Source organism: Chiloscyllium punctatum, chromosome 27, assembly GCF_047496795.1.
Source record: "Chiloscyllium punctatum isolate Juve2018m chromosome 27, sChiPun1.3, whole genome shotgun sequence".
Lineage (NCBI taxonomy): Eukaryota > Metazoa > Chordata > Chondrichthyes > Orectolobiformes > Hemiscylliidae > Chiloscyllium > Chiloscyllium punctatum.
In genome coordinates this window covers 14150063-14164512 of record NC_092765.1, presented here as the reverse complement: position 1 = coordinate 14164512, position 14450 = coordinate 14150063, and the positions used below count along the sequence as shown (strand labels likewise).

The 14450-nt window shown below is 40.9% G+C and overlaps 1 protein-coding gene and 1 long non-coding RNA gene across 5 annotated transcripts in view; one reads left to right on the top strand and one right to left on the bottom strand.

The window, feature by feature from the left end:
- Positions 1–8502, top strand: part of LOC140453442 (uncharacterized) — a 121620-nt gene extending 113118 nt beyond the window's left edge. The window contains exons 2-3 of the long non-coding RNA XR_011952387.1: positions 5778–5931; positions 8360–8502. This is a non-coding gene — a long non-coding RNA (uncharacterized lncRNA). The remainder of the gene's footprint in view (positions 1–5777; positions 5932–8359) is intronic.
- Positions 1–14450, bottom strand: part of pacrg (PARK2 co-regulated) — a 279295-nt gene that overhangs the window by 179955 nt on the left and 84890 nt on the right. The gene's annotated exons all lie outside the window — the stretch shown is intronic.

Below are 14450 nucleotides of genomic sequence, written 5' to 3'. Positions count from 1 at the left end.
AAGGGAGAGCAGTACTCTTCACCTAGAGACTCCTCAGAAACTGAACAAAAGCTTCAGTTTAATATGTTTTAGTGATGGGCCTGGTCACCTTGGGGAGAAAAAGTTGAAAGTCTGGCAAAAGTCCCAGGGCTTGTAGACAAGATTTACTGGTAAGAATTCAAGCAATTGCAAAAAAGTCAGGAATTATTCCTGGCTATACTGCCAATACAGGTATATTTCTGCAACTAAACCATGCATAAATATACAAAGGAATCAGCATTAAATCCCTGTGGATTATTTAGTTCCCCTCACATTAAATCAGAATTCTGATCAATGTATGATATTGCGTGGAAATATAATGTCTTCATCCAGGTCAAGCTAAAAGTTTCCAGGCAAGAAAACATATTTAATAGTTCATATTTTCTTGCTGAGTGGAAGGGTTCAATTGTATGTAAACAAGCTCAACCTGCTCTGTTCACTGTGGAAGACCTTAGAGATGTGAATATTGCAATTATTAATTTACACATAAACATTAACTTTTAGTTTTGTTACTTGGAATTTCATCGGCTCAATCTCAACTCTTAAATCTGGTAGTAGAAGAATGAACATTGTCATTAGTGCCAGACATTTGTTCCTGTTTTTTTTTTAGCCTAATATGATTGTTATATTGAGGTAGTTTTAAATGCAGAATCTTGTCAGAATTGTACACTCCTGGTTCTGAGACAGTCCCTTGCATTTGACTGAGAGCCAGTCCCTTGCATAGTCTGCAAGAAACACAATCACATGAGACAATCATCAAGACAGTTGCTCAAAAAAAGCAGACCTGAAACTTTCAACAAGTCATTTGCAATGATTGCAAAGGCAAAGCTTACAAGTAACTAAATTCAAAAACAGTACTGCAAAAGTAATAATGTGCAAATTGGCATGGGTAAATAGGATTCGAGAGGTAAATGTGTGACTCCAAGACTGCTGTGGGCAGCATGGTGGCTCAGTGGCTAATACTGCTGCCCCATAGTGCCAGGTACCTAGGTTTGATTCCAGCCTTTGGCTGTGTGGAATATACACATTCACCACATATCGGCATGGATTTCCTCTGGGTACTCTGGTTTCCTCCCACAGTCCAAAGATGTGCAGGTTAGGTGGATTGGCTGCACTAAATTGCCCAAACGTGTGTAGGTTAAGTGGGTTAGCCATGGGAAAAGTGGGGTTACAGGGATGGGGGTGGGTGAATCTGGGAGGGATGCTTTTTGGAGGGTCAGTGTGGACGTCATAGGCTGAATGGCCTGCTTCTATACGGTGGGGATTCCATGGTTCGAAATGAGTTCCAATTCCTGGAGTACTGACACCAGTACTTGGGAAAGACCATCTAATGGGATCAAAGACAGACAAGTTGCCAGGACTTGATAGCCTGTAACAAAGGGTATTAAAGGAAATGGCTGCAGAGATAGTGGAGGCATTGGGGTGGAAATACTCCAGCACTCACTAAATTCTGGTAGAGTTCCAGCAGCTTGGAATATCGCCAATGTGACATCCCTGTCCAGGAAGGGAGAAAGCAGGAAACTGTGGATTAATTAGCCAAACCTCAATCATCAGAAAAATGCTAGAATCTGTTTGTCAGGAGGAAATAGCAGCATGCTTTTAAAAGCTGAACACAATTAAACAGAAAAAAACATGGTTTTGTGAACGGTAAATCATGTTTGACAAACTTGCGTGGGTATTTCAGGGATATACCAAGCAGTGTTCATAAAGGAGAATGTCATGTACTTGGATTCTCTGAAGGTATTCACAAGATATCACATACAGGAGACAGGAGCTCACAGGTTTGGAGGTAATGAACTAGCATTGGTTGAGAATTGGTTAACATGACAGTTGGGATTACTAGATCTTTTTCATGTTGTAAAAGATATAACTAGGACAATGTCACAAGATCCAGTCTTGGGACCTCAATTATTTATTGGAGGAAGGGGGACGAATAATACAAAAATAGGTAGGAGATATACTGTGATTAGGACATCAGGAACTTGCAAGGGAATAGAGGTAGAATGAGCAAGTGGGCAAAAAAAAATGACAGATGAAATTTAATGCTGTAAAGTGTGAGGTCATGCTCTTTAGTAGGAAGAATTCAAAAAGTGCAGTGCAGAAGGATCTGGGTGTTCTTGTGCATGAAACACAATGTTAGAATGCAAGTAATTAAGAAAGCAAGTGGAATTTTGACCTTTGCTGGGTGTTTTGAGAGTAAAAGTAAGTAAGTCTTGTAATAATTATTCAAGGTGTTGGTGAGACTATATATGGAGTATTATGTATATTTTTGGCCCCAAATTTTAAAGAAATAAATATTGACATTGGAGGCAATTTAAGAATGGCTAAACAGATGAGACCTTTAATTATTGACATTTAGAACAATGAAATGACGATTGCTCTTATTGAATTGTACAAAATTCTGAAGGGGCTTGAGAAGATGTTTCCTCTAATGGCGAACCTCAATCTCAGGTAGATAGTTACAGACTAAAGGACATTGATTGAAAACTAGGATCTGAAGAAATTTCTCTTCCAGAGAGTTGTGGAGACTCAATCATTGTAAGCATTTCAAGAAGAGGTAGATAGATTATTGAAATATTGGGGAGTTGATGGCTATGAATTGATAGGAATATCAAGATGGCCCCAGAGCATGGTGACATTTTGTGAGCTGTCTACAGTGGATCTTATTTTTACTTATCTTATAATCGTTCAGCTCATTTAAACCTCAATTCTAAGTCTAAGTCTATCAGAATTACTAGCAATTTTCTCTTAAACCTGCTTTCATGTTTCTTCCCCACTGTTATCAGACTTTTGAATGGACCTCTCATTTGTTAATTCTGATCTTTCTCTCTCTTTCTCTGGACTTTCTGTGGCTGTAACACTGTGTTCTGCACTCTCTTCTGTTACCCTGATGCACTTTGTATGGTACAATCTGCCTGGGTAACGTACAAAACAACACTTTTCAAGGTTTCTCAGTATGTGTGACAATAAATCAGTCAATCAATCAATGATGAATTGGAAAGAAAGAAGAGGTGAGGTCTGAGGTAGAGTAGCCCTGATCTTATTGAAAGGCAGGGCAGGCTTGAGGGGTCAAATTAGCTGCTGCTGTTCTTATTTGCAATGTTCTTATGTTAAGACTGGAGATACATATTTTACTGAGATACACTGATACATATATTACGTAGAACGTTCCAGTCTCTGATGCAGGTATGATAATATTGACTGCAGGCCAGCTAGAATTTAAAACCCTCCATAACTGCCCCCAATTCCCACTATCTGAGTGAGCTCCTTCAACCCTAGAACCCTCTGAGATATCTGCACTCCTCCAGTTCTAGCGTCTTGAGCATCACTGATTCTAATCATCCGAATATTCCCAAAGTCATTAAATACTTTTAAGCCTGGGTAGATAGAGCCTTGGTAAACTAGGTGTGAAAGGTTTTCAGAGTAGATGAGAAAATGCAGATGAGATAACAATCAGAGTAACCATGGTCCTGTTAAATTCCGTAGATTGTTAAATCCCATCCTGAAGAAGGGTTGACTTCTGCGCCTCCTGATGCTGCCTGACTTGCTGTGTTCTTCCAGCCTCCTGCCTGTCCCTCCTGATGCTGCTGACTTGCTGTATTCTTCCAGCCTCCTGCCTGTCTATTATGGTCTTGTTAAATGACAGAGCAAACCTGAGGGGCTGTAAATTGTACTCCACTCCTAATTCATATGTGTGTAACAAGCATACTTTTTGAATGACTAAATTAAATGTGAACTTGCAATGTTGGTGAGATTGTAAGCCAATGATAATGGGTGGTTGATTCAATATCACTAGTGTTCCATCTCTACCTAAAATTTCAACATGTTACATTAAAAAGTCCACAATTCATGTTCCAATGACCCAGTGTCCGAAGTATCCACCAGAGGTTTGGGGAAAAAGTTGCCATATAAATATGGGTTGTTTACAAACCAATCCTTTTTCTGGAAGTTCCACATGTCATGCAAAACTATCTCTTTAAATTGGAAGGTAAACCATCTGGATCTTGCTTGAAAGCTGTTTATATTCTAAGAAACTTTTTTGAGTAATCTGTAAAGTCTAGATTCACCAGGTTTGTACTGAATTTATTTTTGCAGACATTTTAAAGTTTAGCACGTATATGGCAGTATTCGCAAATAAATTAATATTTCACTGTCACTTAGTTGTCCAAATTAGAAAAACAGATTGGTTTCATTTTCAATAGCTTCAAGGTCTAAGGTTTGATTGACAGTTACTAACAGGACAGCTTTACTTATCACTGATGTTCATTTATTGGGGTCCTGCTGTTCTATTATTGCTCCAAGAAAATAGATTAATTTCTCCATGACCAAACAGTCAAAGACAAACTAAACTAGAACACTTTAGAATATAATGACTTTATAGTATGAAACTGACTGGCATCTGAATTCTAATACTGCAGTGTTAACTCAAGGAAAACCAGGATTGGGGACACAAAGAAAAAGTTTTCTAATGTTGCACAAATTGTGGCCAGCCAGCTCAGACCCAGCCCCGAAACTGAGGAGTTTTGGAATCCCCTGTTTATATATTTTTTTTAACCAGTACAAGTTACAAACAAGCAGTTAACATGAACAGCTGTATACAAGAAGCAGGTAAAGGGGCAGTAAACCCAGATTCCAAACCCCACCATACAATCAGTTCACAGGGAAATGAGGACAAACCTTGATCTCACCTTACATTAATCAAGATTTGGAGATGCCGGTGTTGGACTGGGGTGTACAAAGTTAAAAATCAGACAACATCAGGTTATAGTCCAACAGGTTTAATTGGAAGCGCACTAGCTTTTGGAGCAACGCTCCTTTATCAGGTGATTGTCCCGGAATGAGTTATCGTACACACTCTATCCCGGAATGAGGTGTCTCACACACACTCTATCCTGGAATGAGGTGTCCTACACACTCTATCCCGGAATGAGGTGTGGTACACACACTCTATCCTGGAATGAGTTATTGTACACACTCTATCCCAGAATGAGGTGTCACACACACTCTATCCCGGAATGATTTGGAGATGCCGGTGTTGGACTGGGTGTACAAAGTTAAAAATCAGACAACACCAGGTTATAGTCCAACAGGTTTAATTGGAAGCACACTAGCTTTCGGAGCGTCGCTCCTTCATCAGGTGATTGTCCCGGAATGAGTTATCGTACACACTCTATCCCGGAATGAGGTGTCACACACACTCTGTCCCGGAATAAGGTGTCCTACACACTCTATTCAGGAATGAGGTGTCCTACACACTCTATCCCGGAATGAGGTGTCCTACACACTCTATCCCGGAATGAGGTGTCACACACATTCTATCCTGGAACGAGGTGTCACACACACTCTATCCTAGAATGAGGTTGACTTTCGCATTACTGTATGGGTAAAAACATTTCTCTTGGTGCTTTTGTTGGAACTATTAGTGACTGTCTTAATTATGATCCCCTAGTTTTGGATCTTTTCGTGTACTGGAATCATCTCCCTTTATTCTACTCCATCAGATGCCTTCATGATTTTAACAACCCCAAAAGTGTCGCCTCTAGCCTTCCCCTTTCTAGCGATAGAACCTCAGCCTATTTTTGTCTTTCCCAATTGGTGACCACGTGTGATGTTTATATTTTTCTAATGGTTCTATGTTCAATTTGCAATAGTGTCCAGGGGTAGATTTCTATGGGCCATCCAGACGCTGCAGACCTTTAAATATGGTGGCTAGAACACACCTGGATGCAGATTAACAAAATGACCATTTTTTCTGTCAGGTGAATGGGAGAAGGATGTGCTTCTTACAGGAGGGAAATCTGAACTCAACATGGTCAATTGAACTCAGTACTGAGTTACAATTTTAGCCGGTCCAAAGATCTTATTCCTATATGTGGGACTCCTGAATATATGCAGTAGATTTACCTACTCTAGGTGAGTGGATCATGTCTGCTTTTTAAAGTGTGATGACATCACTTTTTAATTTCAATCCCCTGCTTGTTAAACATATAAAAAAATGTCAAACTTATTACTGAGCATTAAAATATCCTTTATAATCCCGCTTTGATTGACAGGAGATCTGGTATAGCTTGGAAAAACAAAATAAATCTGTTCATGGAATGTTAATAGAGTTGGCATTTTTCCAAAGGTTGTTATTAAGTCATTATGAATACTTGGCTGAGTTTCAAAAGCCATCAGTTTTCTCAGCAAGGGTTTCTGAATTCACAGCTTGATTGCTGGTTTAAAAAGCATTAGATGTCTTTGATGTAGAGTCTGAAAAAAGGAATGTTTGTCTTCAAAAGAAATTTGAAATTTATTTCGAGAATGGGACAATTTTTGGTGACCAGGTGGTGTCGGATTGAGAATGGCTGAAGTGGGGGTCTATCTAATTGGTGGCACAGTGGCACAGTGGTTAGCACTGCTGCCTCACAGTGCCAGACACCTGAGTTCAATACCCACCTCAGGCAACTGTCTGCGTGGAGTTTGCAAATTCTCCCCGTGTTTATGTGGGTTTCCTCCGGGTGCTCCGGTTTCCTCCCACAATCCAAAGATGTCCAAGTTAGGTGAATTGGCCATGCTAAATTGCCCGTAGTGTTAGGTGAAGGGGTAATATTAGGGGAATGGGTCTGGGTGGGTTGCTCTTCGGAGGGTCGGTGTGGACTTGTTGGGCTGAAGGGCCTGTTTCCAAACCGTAAGTAATCTAGTAGCCAATCTCTGTGTGGCCCCTAAGCTCTGTCCATGTTGGACCCTGGGTGAATGAGAAGAGAAGATGATATAGATGGACGGGTTGGCACAGACAAGACATGGTAGTGTGAAGTGACATGGAGGGTTGGTGAGGGTGGTGCATTGGCTGAAGGCTACAGAGCTTAAACAGCATCTGAAGCAACTGGAACTAATTCCCAGAGAACTGAGTTAGGCCTTCCAACTAGTCTACCCTGACGTTTTCTCACCCTGCATCCAACCATAATCTTGGATCAGTGGGCTTACCCCATCATGCAACCACCTCCCTGGATTGACAGTAGGTTACAGTAAGTGAGAACCTTTAACTTCAGATGGGTCTGTCATATCACCTACTTCAGACCCTCCTTCATCCCTTGCACTGCCCCTCCCCAACAGTGAAAATCCAGTCCAAGGACTGAGGAAAGTTCAGTTAAGTGTGGTTTAACCATAACATTAGGAATTTCTTTGTGTTGATTTCTATTTCTGTAGAAACAGCCTCTAGTGCTTTGTTTGGATGTTTAATCAAGCTGTGTTGCTTATTTTGATGATTTGTGTTCATTAGTTTTCTCGTGGCTGATTAGGAGTTTAACTCCACCTAGCTGCAGGCCTTTAGTATTCTGAATTCCCTTGCCTAATCAAATTCCATCAATCAAGGATCTCTGGAGGAGAAGGTTCTGGAATTTCACTCCTCTTTGTATGAAGATGTTTTGTTAGACATCACCTCAGAGTTGCTTAGATCTAAATCCGCAATTACTCCTTCTCATTTCAGACTCACGTAATTAAAGTTAACAATTTATGTCTGTCTATCTCAAATCTTAATTGTTTGAAAAACCTCAAAACATTTCACTGCAGCTCCAGTCAGTATCCGATCAATGGGGAACTCAAACCCCTAGCTCCCAATATTTACACAAAGGGAGTAGAGAGTAGATAGGTTTTTGGGGTGACTATTCTGACTGGAAACTTTGAGGAATCTCTTCACCGGACATTACGTTGAATTCAATGACAGCACGGCTTTAGGAATAGACATCCTGTCCAACTGCAGGCTCTTCAAACTGGGGGTGAGTGAGGGAAGAGAAAGTGGACATCAAGGGTTTGCCAGGGGCTGGTTCGGGCACAAAGACATTCAAATACCCTCAGTTGGGTTTACGATTTTTAAACAATTCTTAATCCTTCTGATCTACAAACTGTGCAATATAAGCGTTTAACCTCATTGTACTGCCCATTTCCTTCTGGAACTCAAAAGATAAAAATTAGCAATTTGAAGGAAGTGGAAGTAAGCAGGCTGGAGATGGTAGGATCTGGGCTGTGCCCTGTGAGATGTTTCCCTGCTCCTGCCTCTGTTCAAACCGAAGCTGGCGAATTGGTGGAGAGTTGGATTCTAGCCTGAGGATTTTATATTTTGTGTGAACCTTTCAATCAACACTTACTTTCACTGTTCAATAGAAGCCAACTCCCCCTCCTATGGAAATACAGTAATTTTCTTGTGCAGATTTTTTTCTAAACAACTTTCTTAGAGATATCGTTATACATCTTTGGAACAAATGGGACTTGAACCTGGGCCTCCTGGTCCAGAGGTAAGGAGACTACCACTAGAGGTAAGATTCAGAATGGACTTGCACTTTACCTGTGTTTCTCTCTCCAGACCTCCTGAGCTTCTCCAGCTATTTTGTTGATTTGTTTTAATCAGCCTGTTGGGAGATATTATTATGTACCTCTGGACTTCCTGGGACTTGAACCTGGGCATCCTGGCTTGGAGGTAGGGACATTACCATTGTTTCACAAGAATATTGACAGCTGCTTTGTATATTGAAATATTATCCTCTGTATTGGGATGTGGCTTATGATGGGACCATGTGTGTTTTCTACTTCCTAACCAAACTGCTCAGAGATGCTAATACACATCTCTGGAGTGGGTGAGACTTGAAAACATGAACCCTGTCTCAGAGGTAGGGACACTACCACTGTGTCACAAGAATACTTGCCGCATGCGTTTTTCATATCATCTTCTAATCAACATGTCATTACACATCTCAGGAGCAAGTGAGACTTGAACACTGGCCTCCTGGACCATATGTTGGGACATAGCTACTGTCCCCAGTGACGCAAAAACAACAGAAATCAGAAAGGTATGAGTAGAACCAATCCTATATAAGAAAACACCACCAAATTAACTATTTAACCAACTAAAGGAACAACAATTTACATTCTCTGCCCAGGAGGATTAGTGCAACAATAGCAGTAATTTGTCCTCTTCAAAGTAAAAACACCTCATCAAAACTCAGCCTTTGATATTTTTAATCAGCCTCTTCAGGCATGTTACAACAGTTGGATATTAAGAACCATCAGTTAATTTCATGATGAACATTTTTACTGAGGCCAGTTATTTTTATTTCCAGAGAGTTTATTTAAATTGATACATAAGAATACATGGACATGGATCAGAAAGAGGGCCACTCAGCCTTTGATCCTGGCTCATCTGATTATTCTACAGTATCTCCTGATAACCTTTGATCTTGTCATGGACCTATCAACTGCGACATGGCACAATGGCTCAGTGGTTAGCATTGCTGCCTCACGGGACCTGGGTTCAATTCCACCCTTGGGTGACTGCCTGTATGGAGCTTGTAAATCTCCACGTGTCTGTTTGGGTTTCCTCTTGGTGCTCTGGTTTCCTCCCACACGCCCAAGATGTGTGAGCTAGGTGCATTGGCCATGCTAACTTGTCCCATAATGTACAGGCTAGGTGGGTTAGCCGTGGGAAATGCAAGGTTACAGAGAGAGGTTGGGACTGGGATGGATAATCTTCAGAGGGTTAGTGTGTGTTCAATGGGCTGCTTCCACACTAGGGTTTCTAATCTCTGCCTTAAAGATATTCAAAGACTCAGTTTCCTCATATCCTTCTAACACCCAGTGGATACAAACCTAGCCTGTATAACCTTTCTTTATAAGGCAGCTGCCCATTCCAGATATTAGTTTAGCAATCCTTTCCTGAATTGATTCCAGCATAATTACTACCTTCCCGAAATAAGGAGACCAATATTGTATGTTGCACTCCAGACATGGTCTTGCCAATGCTCTGCATACAGTAATTGAAGGCAAACCTTCCCACTTTTGTATTGTAGTGATGTGATTTGAATTTATGTTCCCTGGATTATTATGCCCAGTTGGATTACTAGACTGACAACGTAATGTCTGAGCTGCTATTTTGAGTTCAAGCCTAAATACACCAATTCAAAATTATCTATAAGGCACATCATTCTTGTGTGTATCATTGCTGCAGGACAGCACCCAGCACATCCCACTGAAGTTCAGCTAACCAGACCTCCTGGAGTTCCCTACTAAAGTTTGAACTTCTGACAGCCTGAGACATGTTTGCCTCCTGTTACCTGGAGATTGAATTCCTTCAGCTTGTTGGGGAACCAATGCTTCTTTGGCAGCAGGTGTCCAAATGTGTTGTGTACTGTACCGAGCAAATTCCTAAAGTGATCTTGCACTCTGAGTCCCATAAATAAGATCTGATCTCCCTGCCTCTCACCTCGCCCCATTTTCCCGCTGTGATGCTGAACCTGCAGTCATGAGCATTGCCTGAGCACTACAAGGAGATTCACAACCAAGATTGGAACAACTCAGAGAGTTTGAGAAGGATTTTCATAGCAATCTTTACATTATAGAGAAAGTCAAATCATGGGTAACTAAACTGGACAAAATTAATACAGACAAATAGAATATGGTAATTATTGAAAATGTTCTTTTTACAAAGGTGAACTGTAGACTGATTCCACTCATTGCACATGAGGCTACAGAGTGTGCTATTCATTCATATTAAACTGCACAGACTAAATAACCAAAAAGCTGCAAGTAAGAATTGAAGGAAGACGCTAACTATGTTTTCTTTGGTGTCTATTTTTCAAAGCTCCTTAAGTACTGGGAAAGTACAGAAGATTAAAGGATAGCAGATGTTCTTCTTACAATTCCAAAAAAAAATAAGCCATGACCCCAGTGATTAAAGGCCAGTGATCCAAACACTTAGAGGAAACGTGCTTACAGACAGGCAACTGGACACTTATAACGAACATTTAAAGATTACAGTTTTGGAAGGACCTCTTGTTTCACCAGCAGGTAATGCCATAGAAAGATCCTGGAATTATTTGATAATCAGAGCAAGTTAAAAAAATTGCTATCATTGAGTAATTGCACTGTGTGGGAAGGAATCTGCCTGGGAAAAAAAGAAGCACACAGAATTCCACATGGATTTATTCCAGAACAAATGTGATTTAGAAATATGAGATGCGTGCAAGAAATTAACTTAAGGATGAAATAAGTTATGCTTTGTTTGATATTGTTGAAAACATGGGATCCAGGGAGAGCTGCCAACTGGAGACAAAATTGGCTGGATGGTAGGAGACAGTGGGTGCTGGTGGAGGTCTATTGTTCAGACTGGAGGCATGGCCTCAGGAATGTGGAGCAAGAATCGGCGCTGGGGCTCACTGTTGCTCTTCCGTTATATATACGATTTGGATGAGAATATGGGGGCATGGTTAGTATGTTGGTGGATGACATAGTGTACTGTGAAGAAGGCTGTCTAACAGTAGACAGGACCTGGATCAACTCAGCCAGTGGGCTGAGGTACAGTAGATGGCGCTTAATTTAAATAAATACCAAGGTTCTGCATTCTGATAAGACAAAGCAGGGCAGGACTTACATAGTTAATGGCAAGACCCTGGGGAGTGTTGTTGATCAGAGAGACCTAGGGGTGCAGATACATTGTTCCTTGAAAGTGGTGTCACAGGTAGACAGGGTGGTGAAGGCTGCATTTGGCAGACTTGCCTTCATTGGTCAGAGTATTGAATAAAGAGTTGGGACATCATGTCACAGCTGTACAAGACTTTGGTAAGGCCACCTCTGGAGTACCATGTACAATTTTACTTACCCTGCTATAGGAAGGATGTTATTACACTGGAAAGGGTGCTAAAATGATCTACGAGGATGCTACCGAGACTGGAGAGTTTGCGTTATAAGGAGAGGGTGGGTAAAGTGGGATTTGTTTCCCTGGAACATCAGAGGCTAAGGGGTAATCTTATAGAATTTTATAAAATCATGAGGGGCATGGATAGGGTGAACAGACAATGTCTTTTTCCCAGAGTATGGGAGTCCAAAAATAGAGGGCATAGGTTTAAGCTGAGAGGAAAAAGATTTAAAAAGGACCTGAGGGACAACTTCTTCACACACAGAGTGATGGGTATATGGAATGAGCTGCCAGAGGAAGTGGTAGAGGCTGGTACAATTACAATATTTAAAAGACATTTGGACAGGTACATGGATAGGAAAGGTTGAGAGTGATATGTGCAGTTCGGTTTAGGAAGCCTGGGCGATATGGATGAGTTTGGCCAAAGGGCCTGTATCTGTGCTTTATAACTCCATGATGCTATAGCTCTACCTCTTGGGTGCTCTGTTAATATTTGTAGAGTTTGATAATTCTGCTTCAAACTTAGCAATTTAGTGACTTTAATTATAATTTTGCTGATAGCACAGGACTCTCTGGTCAGTCGATGGGTAGAAAGAAAATCTTCCGAGATGTTACGCTGGGTCAATTTATGGCAAGTACAATTTAATGTACAATCAAAGCCAGTGTGATAGTTATTATTTAGTAATGGGGAACAATGAATATCACCTGTTACAAAATGAGTTTTTGCTGCTGAGCTCCTGGGACCGAATATAGATCAATCTCTGATAATATTGAGTCATAGAGTCATAGAGATGTACAGCATGGAAACAGACCCTTCAGTCCAACCCGTCCATGCTGACCATATATCCCAACCCAATCTAGTCCCACTTGCCAGCACCAGGCCCCTATCCCTCCAAACCCTTCCTATTCATATACCCATCCAGATACCTTTTAAATGTTACAATTGTACCAGCCTCCACCATTTCCTCTGGCAACTCATTTCATACACGTACCACTGTCTGCATGAAAAGATTGCCCCGTAGGTCCCTTTTATATCTTTCCCCTCTCATCCTATACCTATGCTCTCTAGTTCTGGACTCACCCACCCCAAGGAAAAGACTTTATCTATTTATCTTATCCATGCCCCTCATGATTTTATAAACCACTACAAGGTCACCCCCCAGCCTCCGACGCTCCAGGGAGAACAGCCCCAACCTGTTCAGTCTCTCCCTGTAGCTCAAATCCTCCAAGATCCTGGCAGCATCTTTTCTGAATTCTTTTTTAATTTCGCAACATCTTTCCGATAAGAAGGAGACCAGAATTGCACACAATATTCCAACAGTGGCCTAACCAATGTCCTGTATAGCCGCAACATGACCTCCCAAATCCTGTACTCAATACTCTGACCAATAAAGGAAAGCATACCAAATGGCTTCTTCGCTACCTTATCTACCTGCAACTCCACTTTCAAGGAGCTATGAACCTGCACTCCAAGGTCTACTTGTTCAGCAACACACTCTAGGAACTTGCCATTAAATGTATAAGTCTTGCTAAAACTTGCTTTCCCAAAATGCAGTACTTCACATTTATCTGGCCCACCTGATAAAGATCCCATTGTATTCTGAGGTAACCTTCTTCGCTGTACACTACATCTCCAATTTTGGTATAATCTGCAAACCTACTAACTATACCTCTTATGCTCATATCCAAACGATTTATATAAATGATCAATATGAGCCTTTTAATTAATAAGGCAAAGCAGATATTGGGGAGCAATGGGAGATCGACTATAGACATTTTGGAGATCAAGAATGCTAATTTAGGTAAGCCAATCTAAATAGGATTGCAATATTTTAAAATGTCAGAGAACATTGACTACGTTCTGAGTCAAGGCTGAAGAGGTTACTTTTTCACAGTTGGGAAGTGAACTGAGAGGAGACGTACTTCAGTCCTTCAAAATATTAAAGGCTGCATCAATGTGTTAAAGTAAACAAACTATTTACCTCTAACAATGAGCAATTGAGAGCATTCATTCATAATTCTGAAGCATTAACAAGGTTAGACTTTACAAAAACTTCTATTTTGTAAAGAAATCTCAAGGGAAGAACCTTGATTCAGACTCAAGTGGCACCTTGAAGAAAATTCTACTGATGTGGAATCAAGGTATTCAAGGTATGAAGATATTCGAGTGAAAAATGGAGGAAAACCAACTGGTCCACTGTCTTCTAGGCATAAGCAAGTTAATATCCAGACAACTACATCTACAGGGGCAGGCAGCAGCTATACAATCACTCAGGAGGGGCAACAAAAAATCCTCTTTGCCCCCAAGTTGGTCACACGAGTTCACAAAGAATGGCAAGGCACAGGTCCCATTGTCAACCTCAGCTCCATATGTGGTTACGTTGAAAATCCAGCTGCTCCGTAAATGCTGAGAACAGACAGTTACAGGCAACTTGCTCCATAGGTCACCACTCCTGTGCAAAAAACAAATGCTTCCTCATATTCAACTTAGTTCCTTTGGTAATGCAGCTTAGGAACTTGACCAGGGTGCTCTCTATGCTATGGAACTCAACACAATTTATCCACATTGGATCATTTTGAAAGATCTCAAACAAGTCTCTGCCAAGTCAATGATTTTCCAGAACTAAACGCTTGAGTTCTGGAAATCTGTTTTACTGACAATTGTAAGCCTGCTTTGTATAAAATTGTGTCTACATTGCAATACATTGCAATGTGGTTGACTCTTAACTGCCCTCTGGACAACTATTGAAGGGCTATAAATGGTGGC